We start from the raw sequence: 18,425 nt of genomic DNA, 5'->3' as shown, positions 1-18,425 counted from the left end.
GAGCCCAACATGGGGCTTGATCCTATGACTCCAGAGATCATGACCTCGAGATCCGGACCTGAGCTGAGATCAAGAGTCGGACACCCAGCTGACTGAGCCACCCAGGTAAGGGGCTCGAACTCACAAGCCCGAGATCAAGAGCTGTGTGTTCATAAGACTGAACCAGCCGGGCACCCCCTGACTTTGACATTTTTTTGTATTTCAGTAACGTCTTGTGGGATAGGGCTGCTAAACCAGGGTTAAAATCATATCCATTTTCAGTTTGGTCCTTTCAACAGGGAAAGTAGAGGGTGGTCACCAGGGATCATAATCTCATTTGGCTTGGGTTGAAAGGATCCACTCAGCAAAGCATGTTTCACTCCTACATTTAGCCAGGTTCTGTGAGATACAGGAGTCAGTATTCCCAAGGCTTGCTCTCTTCCAGGTTTATTAGAATTAGTAGGGCTGATTCATTCTTGCAGGGTGGTGTGGGAGAAGCAGCAAGCAAAAGGAAAGAAAAACAAATATTTGTAGCTGAGAGAAGCCTGGCACTTAATCAGGTGGTTTCTAAATCTGCCAATCTTTAGAATTACTAGGAAGATTAAAAAAAATGCAATTTCTTGCCCCTGTCCCTAAATTTACTGATTTAAAAATCTCCGCTGGGGGAGGGGTTCTGGCGCTTGGGAGCCATGAAATTCACTCTCCTGGCTGCCTGCAGTGGAAACGGAGCCATCAACTCAACTTTGTCTCCTTTCTTTAAAAAAAAAATTTTTTTTTAATTTATTTCACTGGGGCGCCTGTGTGGCTCAGTGAGTTAAAGCCTCTGCCTTCTGCTGGGGGCATGATCCCAGGGTCCTGGGTCCAAGACCCGCATCGGGCTCTCTGCTCGGCGGGCAGCCTGCTTCCCCCTCTCTCTGCCTGCCTCTCTGCCTACTTGTGATCTCTGTCTGTCAAATAAATAAAATCTTAAATAAATAAATAAATAAATGTTACTATTTTAAAATTTGTTTTACTATTTTACTCTTTTTAATTTATTTTACAATCTATTTTACTATTTAATTTATTTTACTATTTAATCTCCATGCCCAACATGGGGCTCAAACCCCCAATGCCAAGTTAAACGCAGGCTCCACCCACTGAGCCAGCCAGGCACGCCTGACTTTGTCTTCTCTCTCTCTTTTTTTTTTCTTCTTTCTATTTTTCTTTTTTTTTTCTTCTTTCTATTTCTAAAAGAGATTTCCTCATTCTCTCTTAGCAAATATAGAAAGACTTTTTTTTTTTTTTAAGTTCTTCCTTGAAGCTAACCTCAATCCTTACTGCATCTGTAACCCTCGCACCTGCATAATTTTATCGACAGCTTCCAGAGCTTGCCTCCATGCTGACTGTTCTGGGCTTATTCTTTAAGTTTACAAAAATGGACTCAGCACCTGGTAAGTGCCAGGTCCTCCATTTGGCATTGGGGAGACAGTGGTGAGTGAAGAAGCTGTGGTCCTTGGCCTCTGCGTTTCAGCCTCGGGAGGGCATCAGAATTGAGCTAGCCACGTGGGGATCCTGGCACAGGGGCCGTGGGGTGAGGGTTAGCGTCCTGAAGAGAGGAGGGCAGGATCCTGGCCTCAGGATAGTCTGGGGACGAGGACAGGAGGGCAGGGATCACAGTTCCTGGCCCAGAGAACAGCCTATGTGGGCCTGAATTAAGAAGAGCAGAGCGGACCTCCAAGAACCGAGTGAAAATCCACACACCGGGTCTTTGTGCCTCCTGAACCTTTCTGTCATTCCTCCGGCCCTTCTCAGAAGCCCATCTAAGCTCCTCCATGACTCTCTGGGCCCCACAGAGCCCACAGCAAGACAAAGAACTTTTGTCTGATCAGCTGAGCTATAATAAGAGAACGATTCCCCAGGACCCTTCCTAAGGCCTCCAGCGAGGAGCTGGCTCTTCTCAGAACGGCCCGGATTCCGGCCTCACGGGCAGCCATGTGTTTTACAGTAACTCCACAATGTCCGTCTTGGATTTGCTTTCTGCCGATCTTCCCTTTCAGCTTTCCTTTTAAAAGCCTGGCCTCTTGGCTGTCTTGGTACTTATCTCTTTCTGAAGTGGAACAAGTCGAGAATATCCGGGGTTCGGGGCAATCTGCTGTCCCCAGGGTCCTTCTCCAATGAAATGCGGGTCAGACTGAGATTTGGAGTTGAAAGCTGATTAGTGTAAATGCTCACATCTCAGAGAGTCGAAACAACCTGCCCATGAAGGCTGCTGATCCCATCCTGTCTCATTCGCTGCTGGGGAGCAGGGGGGTGGGGGAGGGAGCAGGGGGGTGGGGGAGGGGGCAGGGGTGGGGGGAAGCGAGGACGGGTGCCGAGTCAGCGCCAGACTCTGATGTGCCAGGCAGAATGGCATCTCTAGCACAGTGGCTCCTGGCAGGGAGGGCAGCGGGGAGGGGGGCAGATGCTGAGAGGCTCACGGGAGCCATGCCAACAGATGGGTCGGCCCGGGGCGGGAGGGGCGGGGGGGGGGGCACGACGGAACCAGCTAACCCTTCTCGAGCCGACCTGTGAGCCCATTATTCTTTCCTGGGATCCCAGGTGACGCGCGAAGGGCCACGAAGGAATCCACTGGTCAATGCTAGCTGGGTGGGTGGGAGCAGAGAGGTCGGGAAGGGTTAGGCCCCGGGGTGGGCTTGCCTGGGTGAGCCCCTGGGAGCTGAGCCAGCAGGGTGGGCTGGGGTGGGGGGAGGCGGGGGGGGGGGGGAGGCTGCTTTGGGATTCTCCTGCAGTTACCCAGCCTGCCAGGCTGCTGGTGTGCGGAGCCCAGCCCCCTCCCCAAAGAGCCCCTGAGAGGGGCCAAGAGAGGGGGAAGGCCACCCGTGGCCTTGTGAGGCTGAAGCACAAGCTCCTTCCTCAGCTGCCAGGGAAGAATTTAATTACCAATTAAAGCCCCCTCCATCTGTTTCGGGCCTGCCAGAGAGCTCTCTCTACCCTTTAATTACATCTCTGACAACAATTTAACTCAATTAGCTGGTAAACACAGCAGAATGCAGGCAACCCGGGGCACCTTCTTGTCCCTGCCATCTGTCTGTCCGTCTCATGCTCTTCCCCACTCGCTCTCTGTCTGTCTGTCCTGCCCCTGCTTCCCTCTCTCCTTTTGACCACTGCCCCCTCCTCAGTGGGCTCCTTTCCTTCTGTCTATCTTCTCCAGCACCTCTTGTCTGTCTCACACCAGCTGGGGTTTCTCCCCCACTTCCCGCCCCACATCTTTGCCATTCCACCTTCCTTTCCCATCTGCTGTCTGTCTGTCCCTTTCCCCCTGCTCTGTCTCCTTCCGTCCGTTCCAACTTTCTGTCCTCTGCAGGCCATTCTCCAGAGAGCCTACCTGTTCCCTTTCTTCTAGTCTTCTTTCTCCTTCTCTGCATCCCTCCTGCGTTTGTTTGTTTGTTTGTTTGTTTGAGGGAAGAAGGGGGGAGGGGCAGAGGGAGAGAGGAGAGAGGGGGAATGTTAAGCAGGCTCCATGCCCAGCGCCCAAGTGGGGCTCAATTTCATGACCTGAGCCGAGATCAGGAGTTGGACGCTCAGCCCACTGAGCTCCCCCCGGGCTCCCCACGCGTCCCTCTTGCATTTAACTGAACTCACGCCTTCAACCTGTCTTCTCTGAGTCTCCTCCCTGCGGTGTCTCACTAACCTTTATCAGCCCAGTGTTTTGTCCACAAAGTACAGACGAATATGAGGCCCAGGAATAACGGCTTCTGTGTTTTGAGCCTCTCCTTTGCCAGTCGCTGGCTAAGAGCTTTGTGTCTTTTATTTCGTTGAACCTTAGAAAAATTCTGTGAAGTAGGTATAATTCTCCCCATTTTACCAGGGGGTTCATTGACGCTCTGAGAGATTTTGCAGCTTGCGGGAGATCGCGGGGCGGGGAGCAGCCTTGCGGATGTTAGAGAGGGCCTGAGTGTATGGGGCCAGGCTCTGTGTTGCCGAGATGAAGGGCAGAGCACTAGGTCCCCAGTTAACAGGGGATGGAAATTAGGGATGACTTTGGAGAATCGAACCTCCCTATTTCTGCTGGAGGGAAATTTCCAGATTCTAGTTTGCCACAGTGTGAGAGAAGTTCCTCAGTCCCCTGAGAAAGTTAAAGAAATTTTCTTAGGACCCCAAGGAGTAGGGGAGAGGGAGAGAAACAAGTAGGCTATAATTATCCTAGCACTCCTCCCCTGGAATGACGGTGGGGGGTGGTTGGAGAGAAGGGCAGCCTGATCCGTCTTGTGGACAGGCAGGGACATGATGGAGACCCCAGGTCAGCCAGGTAGTCACATGGCTGTGGCTCAGGCAGACCCCAGCCAGATAAAACTCATCTGCTTTCTTCCCCCGTCCGTTCTCGGCTGACTAATCATTCTTCCTTTGATTAAAACAGAAAAGAATTGGGGGGAAGAGAAGGGGAGCCTATTTCTTCTCTCTGTTTTCTACCTTCCTTTGGTTTTCTAGATTTGAAGTCCTTCCTCGGAGGTTGGTTTCAACTGGGGTTTAGAACCCACACACCTCCATCCCTGTCTCCTGCCACCTTCAGCAGGGAGTGCCGGGATCCCAACTACATTCCTCAAATGCAGGAATTGTGCTCTGGAGGAATTGCCAAATGTGCGCTCTCTAGTCTGCATAGGGAGACTGGTACATCCCCTAGAATTTTCACCGTCAGAACTCTCTCAAGGGGAGCCCCATTGTGGAAGTAGATACGGAGAGTTCTGGGCAGAGGCAATCAAGAGGCAGATGGGAGATTGGAATAGAAGCAGGGCAGAGAAGCAGAGAACACTCAAAGGAGGCTCCTTGTTCAGTCTTCCAAAGCCTTATGAAAGCAGTGGGTTTGTGGGCAGTTGCAATAAACGTGACAAAATAAGGACCACAGAGTAATGAGGCTGGTGGGATGTTGTTTTTCCCAAGCAGACACATGATTGCCTAGAATTTCAGAGTTCAAGGGACCAGAGAGGTCTCTTCAACCCACAGTCCTTCCTGCTGCAAGAATCCTTATTACATGGTCGCCTTGGTGGCTCAGCTGGTTAAACAATTGCCTCGGCTTGGGTCATGATCCCGGAGTCCTGGGATCAAGTCTCACATCGGGCTCCCAGCTCCATGGGGAGTCTGCTTCTCCCTCTGACCTTCTCCTCTCTCATTCTCTCTCTCAAATAAATAAAATCTTAAAAAAAAAAAGAATTCTTATTACAGTAACCTAGCAAATACCTTCTTTGAGTACTTCCAGTGACAGGGAACTCACTATCCCACTAGGTATCCCCTTTCTATTTTCAGACTGGTTTAATATTTAGAAAATTATTTCTCATATTGTCACCCTGTAATTTCCAACCTTCTGTCCTCTTTTCACCTTGTGAAGTGATGGAGAATGTGTAAACCTTCTCCCCAGTTTCAAATGCGAATCCAGTGTCTAGAAGGCAGCCAGGAGGAATCCTGGAGAGTTGAACCATCCTACATTTCTTCAGCCATTCCTCAAATGCTCTCATTTCAAAATCTCACTAATATCTTTCTTTGTGCCTCTTTTCATGAGCAAGGTCTTTCTTTGTAAATACTGCCCCAGGCCTAAAATGCATGCTTTAGATGAAGTCCAAAGGCAAAGGACAGAGGAAAGACTCTCACCTCCCCTGTTCCAGAGATTGTATTATCCGTATACAGTTATTATTATACAGATAATACAGACTGTATTATCTCTATTAATTATTAATTATCTGTATTAATGCAGCTCAGAATCTATCACTTTTCTATGGCAACCACAGAGCACAGTAGCCTCTGTAACTTACTGGCATACCGAGGTTTCGGTCAACCAAACTTACTTGTCTGGGAGTATGACTTCCCATCCCTCCTGAGTTCATGCTTTTAGTGATAAATATCAAACATAACACTTGACCTTTTTAAATTTCATCTTACTCAACTCAAGTTAACTAACACTGATGGAACCTTACTGTGTTTCACTGCGTTCTATTTGGGCCAATGTTCCCCTCCTACCAAGGTCTTGGATCCTGAGCCCGTCACCCAAACCCTATCCAGCTCTCTAGCCTCCCCAGGTCTGACACCCTCATTGAACCATCCATAACGTGTAAAAGAGTACGGTGTCTCCTGAGAGGACTGTTTTGAAAAAACTGAGGTCAAAATGAGTCTCTTCTTCAAATGGATGCCCTAGCTGCATTTTTGGGTTTTGCTTTTGTTTTTTTGGTTTTTTTTTTTAAGATTTTATTTATTTATTTGTCAGAGAAAGAGCACAAGCAGGCAGAGTGGCAGGCAGAGGCAGAGAAAGAAACAGGCTCCCCACTGTGCAAGGAGCCCCATGGGGGACTCGATCCCAGGACCCGGGGATCATGACCCGAGCCAAAGGCAGCGGCTTAACCCACTGAGCCACCCGGGCATCCTGCATTTTTTGTTTTTTTGTTTTTTGTTTTTAAGAGTTTATTTATTTATTTGGCAGATAGAGATCACAAGTAGGCAGAGAGGCAGGCAGAGAGAGAGGGAGAAGCAGGCTCCCTGCTGAGCAGAGAGCCCCATGCGGGGCTCGATCCCAGGACCCTGGGGCCATGACTTGAGCTGAAGGCAGAGGCTTTAACCCACTGAGCCACCCAGGTGCCTCTGCATTTTTGTTTTTGTTTTTTGTTTTTTGTTTTTTATATTTTTATTTATTCAATTGACAGAGATCATAAGTAGGCAGAGAGGCAGGCAGAGAGAGAGAGAGGGAGGAGGAAGCAGGCTCCCTGCTGAGCAGAGAGCCCGATGCGGGGCTCGATCCCAGGACCCTGAGATCATGACCTGAGCTGAAGGCAGAGGCTTTAACCCACTGAGCCACCCAGGCACCCCTGCATTTTTGTTTTTTTAAGAACTTTCCATTTTGGTAAATTTCTACCACAGAAGATGATCAGAAAGCAGTACGAAGGCTCCCGTATACCCTTCACCCAGATTCACCACTGTTTACATTTAACTCCATTCGCTTGATCCTTCTCTGTCCACATGTTTACATACATATTTTTTCCCTGAACTCTTTGAAAGCTGGAGACAGAGTGTCCCTTTAGTATTCCGTTCCGGAAATCAAAGGCATTCTCTTACACAAACAACCTCGGGATGATGAACAAAATCCCGAAACTGAACATTGCTGCAAGACCGCCATGGAACTCGTGGTCCCTATTCAAACTCCATCAGCTTTCCCAGAAAGGTCCTTTATAGCTATTCCCCCCAGTCCAGGCTCTGATCCAGAACCATGCATGGCATTCAGTAGCCAAGCTCTTTCGTGGGAGGCTATGGCTTTATTTCAGCACTTTGCTAAAAGCAGTTTGGAAACTTTTTTGAAAAACACCAGCCCACGAAAAACAGTGAAACCATCCCACCTTCCAGGGAGGAAGATCCGGTAAACCCTAAGGACGGCAAAACAAAATGGGCCACAGACTTTACAGGTACTTCCTATGAAGGCTTTGCCAATGTTTTGGAGCCATGGAAACATCTGATGAGATCATTGTGGAGGGAATCTGCTCAAGGAGAGCTAGGACTCCCAGGGCATTTGCTTCTTTTTTCTTTTTTTTAAGATTTTATTTATTTATTTATTTGACAGACAGAGATCACAAGTAGGCAGAGAGGCAGGCAGAGAGAGAGAGAGAGAGGAGGAAACAGGCTCCCTGCTGAGCAGAGAGCCCGATGCGGGGCTCAATCCCAGGACCTTGAGATCATGACCCGAGCTGAAGGTAGAGGCTTAACCCACTGAGCCACCCAGGTGCCCAGGGCAATTTGCTTCTAAATTTGCCTCATTCCATGATAGTCAAACTGCTCACTGTCCAAGAGTTTCAACTTCTGGAGAACAAGGCCTGTATGATAGGCACATCCTTCTCGGTTCATTTGTTGAGGTACTGGACTATTGAAGCTAAGCCCCAGGTTTAGCCCTCCCCCCTAAAAGGGCTATTTTTACTTGCCAGGGAATGAGCCCTCCCCCTCTAAGATCAGTCATGAGGGAGGGGGCTGGGCGAACAAAGATGTTCGGGGCACTCGATTCCCAACAACTCACAACACGTGTCAGGCTGATGGAGGACGGATAACGTTGACTTCCTGCCATACTCACTCCGTAATGGATGCATAGTGAGCAAGAAAGCCCATCAACAAGGACGTGGCAATAGGCCGCACAGTGATTTGCTCAACTCAGGCTCCCACCAGAACTCAAGTTAGTGATGACCAGATAACGTTTCTGTATCTCTCGTCCCTCTCCCCAGGTTCCAAGCCTTACCTTGGAGCTCAAGGCTTAATTGCTCCCCTTTCTCCCTGTCTTCCCGACACCTGGGAGTCACCAAACCTTTTCATGCTTCTCACACCGGTCCAGGTCCTACTTTACTGTCCCACTGGTCTCTGGTCTCTCTTCTGTCAATTCATTCTCTGTACTACCACTAGTTTGTTTCCCTTTAAAAACATCTATATCAGGGCACCTGGGTGACTCTGTGGGTTTAGCCTCTGCCTTCGGCTCAGGTCATGGTCTCAGGGTCCTGGGATTGAGCCCCACATTGGGCTCTCTGCTCAGCATGGAGCCTGCTTCCTCCTGTCTCTGCCTGCCTCTCTGCCTATTTGTGATCTCTGTCTGTCAAATAAATAAATAAAATCTTAAAAAAAAAAAGAAAGACTACAAACCCTTCAAGAGCAGATATGTTCATTTCTCTTCCCATCTTATATTTAAGGGAATGCTGTCTCTATGGTTGGAGCACGATACATGTTCAGAGCTGGTGACCATGGAATTTGTTTGAAAAGGGTATATCACCAAGAAATAATAACAGACAACATGTATCGAGCGCATAATCTTTAGACAGAACACTATACACATTGTATGGATGATATCATTTGTTCCTTCCAGTGATCTAGGGACAATTATAATCCTCATTTTACTGGTAAGGAAACTGAGGCTGAGGAAAGCTAAGGAATTTGCCCATGATCATCCAGCTAGTGAGAAGAAAAAGCAGGATTCAACCCAAATGGTCTGATTCCAGAGCCCCTCTCTTAACCACCATGTGATGGCCATGAAGAGGACAATCCTCCCACCCCCAAGACTTTAAATAATAATAATTGAGATATTGATGATAATAAATGAAAATTTTCCAAGGAAAGTAGGGCTCTGATCTGTTGAAGCAGCTTTTCCAGTGTTTAATGACTTTACTCTCGCAAAGCTGGTTGGAAGTATGAATTCAATCCTTTTATGTGTGAGAAGATAAAATGAACTGCAGAGTAACATTAGAATTTTGCCTGGTCTTTAAAGGGCTACTTTCTTCTTTTTACTTTGTGTTTTGGCGAGGGTGAGTAATGAGGAAGACTCTGACCTCAGAGCAGTCTAAGTTTATAGACACTCTCCTGTGTTTCTGAATCCCAGGCCTGGCCAGAAATCTGTAATTTTCAGCCTCTACCACCTCTCCCAATTCCTAGTGACCTGGGGCTTAGGGGCACCTCGTGAGGATGGCAGATAAAGGGTAGAGTTGTGTTTCTTCCCTATGGAGGTCAAGTCTGGGGTTCCAATGGGGACCTCGGTTCCCCATGATGCCAAAAAAGAAGACAGAAAACAGGAAGCATTCTGTGTTCAGCCCGTGTTCACAGAAGACATCTCAGCAAGACAGACCCTAGCACAGCCAGCTGATGTCACCAAGAGAGGAGGGGAAGATGGAGGAAAGAAATAATGGAAGAAGAGACACAAAGAGAAGGAAGGGAAGGGGAGCAAAAAGTGAAGATGGGAAATGTGGCAGAGGGGTGACAGCAAAGGGAAGAGTGGAGGACAGAAAGGGGGACAATTGGAACCCATCGTTTTCTGCCCACCTCCCTTCCCCTGTCCCTAAACCCACCGGTGAGGGCCTCTCGCCCCTCCCTGTCAACCAGAGGCGATCCAGACCCTCACCCTCCGACTTCCGGTGCTGTCCCCCCAGGCCCAGCGGTTGCAAACTGGGGAGCCTTGTTAACAGTTTGTGCAATTTTCCTCCGGTTTCCCGAGGAGCTGCCTGTTTCCCGGGGCCATTCCTTTCCCTGCAGCCCTCAGGGAGCTCCCTTCCCGCAGACCCCAGCCAGGATCCAGCCACCCCCCTCTCCTCCATTCCCCCAGCTCTCTGGAGGGGCTCGCGTCTCCCCGATGCGCTCCGGTCTCTCTCTGAGCCATCCATCAAGGGTGGCAGGCTGAGGGAAACATGAAAAAGAGCCTATTTGGCTATTAACATCCCCTCCCGCTTTGTTGTCTCTCTCCTCCCCACTCCCCTTCCAGCCCCCCACCCCACCCCTCCCCTTCCCCTTTTGCGGGAGACAAAACCAGACTGACAACCTGAAGACTCAAACATTAATCAAACTGCGCTCCGGAACAACCTTTCCCTCGCATTAATAAATACATTTGCGGCCCCTCATTGGACAGTTGGCCTAATTTGTTTCTCTTTTGCGGGGTGGGGGGAGCAGCCGCGCCCGCGCCCCCCCCCCCCCCCGGCTCCCAGCAGCCCGGTGCAAAGCAGATGTTCCGCCGCGGACGCCGAGCTGCGCCGAGCCGCGCGCCCCGGAGGCCGCGGTTGTCATGGCGACGGCCGGGCCGCCTGCTGTCGCCGTGCATGCTGTCTCGCCCGCTCAGTGATTACCTCCATCTCCGCAGCGTTCGCCATACGGCCCGGGCTTCTAATCAGATCCCCTCCCCTCCCCCTTCCCGGCGGCCCGGCGGAGCCCACCGTCCTCTGCCCCGCGCACTACCCCTCCGACCCCCACCGCCCACCGGCAGAGATGCCCGCGCTCGGGTGTCCAGGAATGGCCGACCCCAGGTGGGAAGAGATTCTGTGCACCTGAAGCCATCTCTGGCGGCCCTGGACTCCCCGTCCCCACCCATACCCCGCGGTGCAGCTCCCAGTACTGTCCCCTGGAGACTCCCGCCCCCCAACCCCCTTCTTGGTTATGTTGGGGCGGGTCACCTGAGGTCCCCAAGAGAGGTAAGACAGGCAACCCTAGATCCCCTTCCACCTGGGCAGGGCTCTTCCATTCTGATTCTGAACATGCTAGAAATTTCTTCGGCACAGCCTGGAGGTGAGGTGGGGCTCCTGGAGCCATCAAAACCTTCCTCCAAGCTCTGCTTCTTGTGCCAGAACCGTGTTTTCTCAGACTAAGGGAGGAGTGCAGACACACAGCGTCTGGTAATCAAATGGGGCCGCCTGGCTGGAGTTTGGCCCACGATGACTTTGACCTCATGGCGGTCACAAACACAATACACTTCTCATGCTCCCAGGCTGAGGTTTATGGGTAATTTCTCGTGCACTCCCAGCAGGCAGTCTCACAAGCCAAGCATTCTGTCTCCTCTCCAGGTTTGGTGGTAGGCAAGAGGCAGTTGGAAGGCCTCAGGGCCTTGGGGTACCTTGAGGTCTTTCTCCTGAAAGAGGAGAATCTTTTCCTTTAGCCTCGGAGGCTTCATTAGGAGACCCAAACACCGCTTTCCAAACATCTTTGGCTTCAGGAGAAACAGGGTGATAACAGAGGCCGCAGGCCAAAAGAGGACAGAGGAGCTAGGGGCTGAGGCCAGCGTGGAAGCAGAGCAAAACATGTGGAAGAGGGATATGAGACTGTGGTTGTGCGTTCCACTTTCCAGGCTAATTCATAACCTGGAAGTCCAAGGTGGTTGGAGCAAAAAAATAATTTTGTGGGCGCCTGGGTGGCTCAGTGGGTTAAGCCACTGCCTTCGGCTCAGGTCATGATCCCAGTGTCCTGGGATCGAGCCCTGCATTGGGCTCTCTGCTCAGCAGGGAGCCTGCTTCCCCCTCTCTCTCTGCCTACTTGTGATCTCTCTCTATCAAATAAATAAATAAAAATCTTAAAAAAAATACAATAATTTTGTTTCAAGTGAGGGACCCACCCCCATCCCCACCCCTCGGAGTGATGAGAAGTAGAAAAGTTCTCCTTGGCTCCAGGGAAAGCTTACTTAAACACTCCCACTACATCCAAAATGGCAGCCCCCTCCCAGTATTTGCCTGCAAAGTCCCAGGCTGTATCAACCAATGAGAAGAGATGCTACACTCTGGGCTCTTTCTCCTGAGTCTACTAAGAATCCTCATGTTAGAGCTCAAGGGCCTTTCCAGATCCAAACCAATCCTTAATTTTACGGATGAGAAACTGGAGACTCAGATAGGGACCCTAACTGGCTCGAGACCCCATATTCAGCTCATTGTGGGACCTCGCTCTTGCTCTCTGCCATGGTGGTCCCTGGTGCCCCTCCCTTTCCTCTCTCAGAAGCAACTGTCTGGGAAACTGGTTTCCAAGAGGCATAGGCAGAATCCCAAAAATCTCAGGCCTTTCTAAGCCCGTTGTCACTCTGTCTCCAGAAGACCTGTCACCTGGAGGCAGCCTCACAGGAGTGACAGCTCCCGTTGGCCCAGGCCAGCCTAAGGCCTCTCTCAGGGGTGGTGGGGTGGGGAAGGAGCTTTTGTGGGGCCTCCCTCAGTCCATTGTCTGCAGCTCTGTCTTTGTCTGTCTGTCACTCAGAAGTGAACCGCTGGGGGGAGAGGTCAGACTGGTTGGTGGAAAGGGAGAAAGAGGCCTGTCCCTGTCAGTGAGGGGTGGGGGAGAAGGCCCGGGGAGGATGCTGCTTCTTCAACCTCTTTATGTCCCCTCCCTCCAACTCCCCAGCTCCCCTAGGGAATTCCAGCCTTTGCTCATTTTAGGACCAGGATAGCAACTGTCCACAAAGACCCTTCTCTTCTTGCCACGTGAAATCCTGGATCGCCATTGGGGATCTACTCCCTTCCTCTGTCCTGCCTGGAAGAGGCTGCCAAGGAGTCTAACTCAAACCTCCTAGGAATGGGGTTCCATTAAATCTTGGGTAGCCATTGGAGATCTATTCGCTTACCCCGCCTTGTCTAGAAGAAGGGGCTGTGAAGTCCAACTCAAACCTCTGAGGAAGGGGTTTCATCGCGCCCCCATTCCGCTTAGACACCGCTCTGACTCCACTCCTGGGCTTGGCTGTCTCCCTGCCCCGCCTGCCTCATCAGATTCCCCAGGCTCCCCTGTCCCCCCACTGCAATCCCACACAAATTCATCCCCTGAGAGCCCCTGTTTTCAGGCTGCCCCAGCCTCTCCTGTATACTGCACACCTCCCCAGATTGTGCGGTTTCCAGTCTCCCCTTGCTCCCGCTGCACACGAATCTACCTCCCCAGCCTCAACAGTTTTCAGGCTTCTCACTCTCTGCCCCCCTGTACACGAACTGTCTCCCCAGACCCTGCTGTTTCCAGGTTCCCCCATGTTTCCCCGGTATACAAATTAGCCTCCCCTGGTTCGGCGGTTTCCAGAACCCCCTTGCTCTCTCACTAGGCAGTTCCATCTCCCCAGATTCAGCTGTTTTCAGGCTCCCCTCATTTGCCCTGTACACGGATACCTCTCCCAGGTTCTGCTGTTTCCAGGCTCCCCTATTTCCCTTGTACACGGATCAGCCTCTAGCTTATGTTGATCCCAGCTGCCTAAGGGATTCAGCAGGTTTAAGGAGAGTGGAAGGAAGAGGTGAGTCAGGAAGAGAAGGAGGAGAAAGACTGCCATCAGGCAAGCTCCTTATTTCTCTTGTGACCTAGAGCCCTAACTAAGCTGCTTGCACACGGCAGCCTCTGGGCCTGCGACTCCGCAAACAGACCCCTTGAGCTGATCTGCCCTGGGACACCCCAATTCCCTCCTTCCTGCTGCTGCCCAGTATCCAAACTTTCAGTTTAGCCTCCCCAGGAAGGCTCCATCTTGGAGGGGGTGCCCCACAGTGGGGTAGGCTGGAGCCCTCCCAAGCCTTGGTCTCTCCCCTGCTTTCCCTCCGCGTGCGCCTCTTTGTCTCTTGCCTACCTGCCTCACCTTAGCTCCCCCAATGTCTTCAGGTAGAATTTAAAGGAGACCCCAAATGCACCCCCTCAGAACAAAAGAGGTACAGAGCTAGAGGCCCACAATTTTTTTTTTTTTTTTTTTTTTTTTTTTTTTGGTTTTTCAGGAGGGAGTGATACTAATCTCACTAATCTCACATCTCCCCGGGAATTCATTGTGCCTGGACTCACATCCTGGCATGCTTTGTAAACACTTGTTCCTGCGTCCTAATCCTTGTTGGGGGATGGGGCTAGAGAGTGAGGGCGGGGTGGGGCGCAGTTTTCCGAGAGGTTTCCCAGGATTCTTACCTTCTCTGATTCATTTCAGTATTGCCCCCAAAGCTTCTAGTGGGCCCCAGGGGACGGTGTCTGATTCTCCATCTCCCTCCTCCACTCACACACCCCCCCCCCCCCCCCTTAGCCCAACCCCAGCCACTTTAGCAGGCACCGTGTTCCACCTTGCTGGTTTCTGCAAACATTCTGGGTCCACAGAGAACGCCTAGGAAGGGGCAGGCCCACTGGGTCCCAGACAATGTGCTAACAGAAGAGAGAACTTTCTTCAAAGCGAGGCCCACACCTGGCTTCAAACCTCATTGTCTCTGCTCCCAGGTCCAGAATAGCTTCTGTTTCCCCATCACGTGGTGATGGCAGTCCCTGCTTGCCCCTGGTCAGTGGGTGCAAATAAAATTACGTGTGTGGAGGAGACAGAATTCATTTACAGAACATGGCAAATGTGGCTCTTTTATTTTTTTTTAAAGATTTTATTTATTTATTTGACACAGAGAGAGAGAGATCACAAGTAGGCAGAGCAGCAGGCGGAGAAAGAGAGGAGGAAGCAGGCTCCCTGCTGAGCAGAGAGCCTGATGTGGGGCTCAATCCCAGGACCCTGAGATCATGACCCAAGCCAAAGGCAGAGGCTTAACCCACTGAGCCACCAGGTGCCCTGCAAATGTGGTTCTTTCTGTAAGTCTGGTTAAAAGAAGTTTATGTTTTGTCTTTCATATGTATATTCTCCTTCCACTGTTTGAAAATAAATGCCGCTGATGGTGCTCATTCCTTAATTTCATTATTTGGAAATCACTATTGGAGCTGGTATATCTAGAAACCATACAAACTACCTATATACCGTTATCAATTAAAATGTAGTTTTAAGGGGCGCCTGGGTGGCTCAGTTGGTTAAGCCCCCGACTTTTTTCTTTTCTAAGGATTTTATTAGTTAAGCAAACCCTACGCCCAACATGGGGCTTGAACTCACAACCTTGAGATCAAGAGTCACATGTTCTACCAACTGAGCCAGCCAGGCACGCCAAGCCCCTGACTTCTGATTTTAGCTCAGGTCTTGATCTTAGGGTCCTGAATTTAAGCCCCACATTGGAGCTTACATTTGGAAAAAAAAAAAAATTTTTAATGTAGTCCTAAAATGGATTAATTATAATGTGTGAAGTCACACCTCAGTAAATCTGATCAGAAACGTGCAAAGAAAAATGTGAATTGGGATTCTGAGTCAGGAGCCCTATCTTTTTCCATTGCCTAGGAAGACAGTCCTTGTCATGGAATTCTGTTTGTAAATGTTAGCTTCTGGTGTTCTGCAGAAGGCAGGGGGCAGTGGGGCAGAGGGAGGTGAATGGATTTCAGGAAACCCTCATTCCTGACCCCCGCTGTCACTTGTTAGCTCTGTGACATCGACAAAGTCATCCGTGGAGCTTCACGTCCCTCCACTGAGGTCTCTAGCTTGCTCTCCCACAACCACCCAACTTCCTTTTTCTACATCAGAGTATAAACTATGTTCTGTGCCCCAAGCCTCTCAGCCCTCGTCTCTAGCCTTCAGCTGCCCTGAGGAGTGGGGCCAAGTCTCAAGTGTTGAAAGGGATATTTGGTCTTCTTGACAGTGTATTTCTTGGGGGCCCTCTTTTCTCAGCACAATTGTCACTGGTTGCTAGGTCCCTCACGCCATCCTTTCTACCAAGACATTTCCATCCTTTCCATCCCCTCTGAGGGGATGCCCCCGACCCGCAAGGTTCTGTTCGGTCATCTAGAGATCTCTAGGAAGGGATTCCAGTGCTCAACACTGTGGGATAAACGCTGCCAGCAGGTAGTAGAGAAGCCCCTAGATCTGGTCCCTGGAGGCTTTCCACCGCCCCATCCTGATCCCGGCCCTGCAAAGGAGGCTGGAAGTCGGGCTTGTCCTACAGCACCATCTTGTGGCCAGACATGGGAGACGCGCTGCTTCTTGCTGCCATCCAGAGAAGGCGGAGAAAATTCTGGGTCTCAGAAGTTTTAAAAATCTTATCGGCTTCCCCATAACCAAGTTCTGCATTCTGGACTTCTCCCAGCCATCTCTTAGGAGAGCATGTTCCTGGAGACGTCCAACCTTTTGAACACAGGGCTGGACCCTCTGGAGCAAAAGGAATGGTCTCTCACCCAGAGCAACTGAGGCCAGTGCCTTCCAGTCATTTTTGTCAGTGAAGCCTTGTCTCCACATATCTACCCAATATGTCCCAACATACCCACCTCGGGAACCCCTGTCAGTCACTAAGGAGCTGTTGCCTGGGGATAGGGGCGTGGCCTCCATGATTTGCAGAGTTTCCTTCTATTCAAGTTTTCCTGAACGAGGATTCATTGCAGCCAGGAGGATAAGATATATATTTTTAGGGGCGCCTGGGTGGCTCAGTCGGTTAGGCATCTACCTTCAGCTCAGGTCATGATCCCTGGGTCCTGGGATCCAGCCCCAAGTCGGGCTCCCTGCTCAGTGGGGAGTCTTATTCTCCCTCTCCCTCTGCCCCTTTGCCTCCCCCTGCCTGCTTGTGAGCTCTCTCGCTCTTGTGCTCTCTCTCAAATAAGTAGATAAATAAAATCTTTTTTAAAAGATATGTATTTTCAGGGGCGCCTGGGTGGCTCAGGGTGCCTGGGTTGAAACCTCTGCCTTTGGCTCGGGCCATGATCTCAGGGTCCTGGGATCGAGCCCCGAATTGGGCTCTCTGCTCGGCAGGGAGCCTGCTTCCTCCTCTCTCTCTGCCTGCCTCTCTGCCTACTTGTGATCTCTCTCTGTCAAATAAAATCTTTAAAAAAAAAGATATATATTTTCAATGCCTTAAAAATCAGGTGTCTGGATAAAGAGGAATTGTGGGTCTGGTCAAATGAGATTAGATTGCTCTGGCTACTTCTTTTTCTTTCAGTGTGTGTGTGTGTTTTTAGACTGGAGGTAGGTGAGGGTGATAAGAGGGTACCAAATATATAAGCTACAATGTAAATTTATTACTTTTTAATGTATTTTTTAAGACCTAATATCCAAGTCATTATCACTAGCAAAATGCTCCCTTGGGAAGCCCTCCTTGGAATGACTGCCTGGAATTACCTGAATTGATTCAAAAGCACGAACTCAAGTGCTAAATGGAACTCGAGTTTTGCAGGTTATTTGGTGACACAATCCTCAATCAGGTTGGATGGCACCATCTTAGAGAGAGGGTAAGGACTGTAATGAAAGGGATTGCCTTCTGTGGGTCATACTCTGACCCCACGTTCTTCTTCCCCTCTTCCATCCACATTCTACATTGCTGACAGAGTTCCTTGCTCAAAATACAGAGTTGGTATCCCTTAACTGCTCAAAAGTCTTCAGTGGCTCCCTAAAGCCTCCAGAATATAAGCCAAGCTCCTTAGCTCTGTGGTTGGGGCAGATAGCAACGGGCCATGGAATCAGATCAGCACGCACTTAAACCTCACCTCTGTGCCACGAGACAAATGATCCAAACCCACAGGTCCCGTGAGTTGTACACACAAGGCTCACAACATCTACCTCGTTAGGTTGTTTGGAGGACAGTTATGATTCTAAGGTGTACAGAGTAGTACACTCTGTTCATGGCTGTTAGTCCCCAGCAAGGCACTCAACATTCATCCCCAACCTGTCTCGGGAGAAGCCTCCTGTCTCAACACACTGCAGCCTCCCCCACAGAGACACACAGCATCCATTCCAGCTACATTTGCCCACCTGCGGTTCCTTGAACAGAGATTCTCTGCCTTTTGCTGTGCTGATACAATTGCTCCCTTCTTTCTTTCCTATACTATGTGACACACAATCTCCTCTGTCGGATATTTATAATTTCTGCATATGCGACTTTGTTCCCAGTCAAATCAGGAGCTGTGTCTTCCAATTTATCTTAAATGCTCCCACCACCCTCAGCAAGGTGATTGGCTCAGAACAGATGGTTAATAAATGTCTGTTAAAAGAATTCACTCCAGGGCGCCTGGGTACCTCAGTCAATGAAGCGTCTGCCTTTGGCTCAGGTCATGATTCCAGGGTCCTGGGATAGAGCTCCGCATCGGGCTCCCTCAGCAAGGAGCCTGCTTCTCCCACTCTCTCTCTGCTGCTCCCCCTGCTTGTGCTGTCTCTCTCTGTCTAATAAATAAAAATCTTAAAAAGTAAATAAATAGAGGAATTCACTCCCAACAAGTGAATTTTACTAGCACTACTACTATTATTGTTATTATTATTATTATTTATCAATACTGCTTTCCTTACCAAAAGATCCACTCTGGGGGATGGCACTCATCTACCTGGGCCAGGTAAAATCTGCGTGGGCTTCACAATGGCTCTCATTTCTTTGGATCCTCATCGAAGATGTTTT

General features: G+C 50.1%; 1 non-coding gene across 1 annotated transcript; it reads right to left on the bottom strand.

Annotated features, from left to right (window-relative positions):
• Positions 1-15,033: 15,033 nt before the first annotated feature.
• Positions 15,034-15,106, bottom strand: TRNAK-CUU. Its single transcript has one exon. It is a non-coding gene; the product is annotated as a tRNA-Lys (tRNA).
• Between the last annotated feature and the right edge of the window lie 3,319 nt (positions 15,107-18,425).

The sequence above is a fragment of the Lontra canadensis genome, unplaced genomic scaffold (assembly GCF_010015895.1).
Source record: "Lontra canadensis isolate GAN:19392208 unplaced genomic scaffold, GSC_riverotter_1.0 scaffold43, whole genome shotgun sequence".
NCBI classification, from domain to species: Eukaryota; Metazoa; Chordata; class Mammalia; order Carnivora; family Mustelidae; genus Lontra; species Lontra canadensis.
This window is presented reverse-complemented; position numbering and strand designations above follow the sequence as displayed.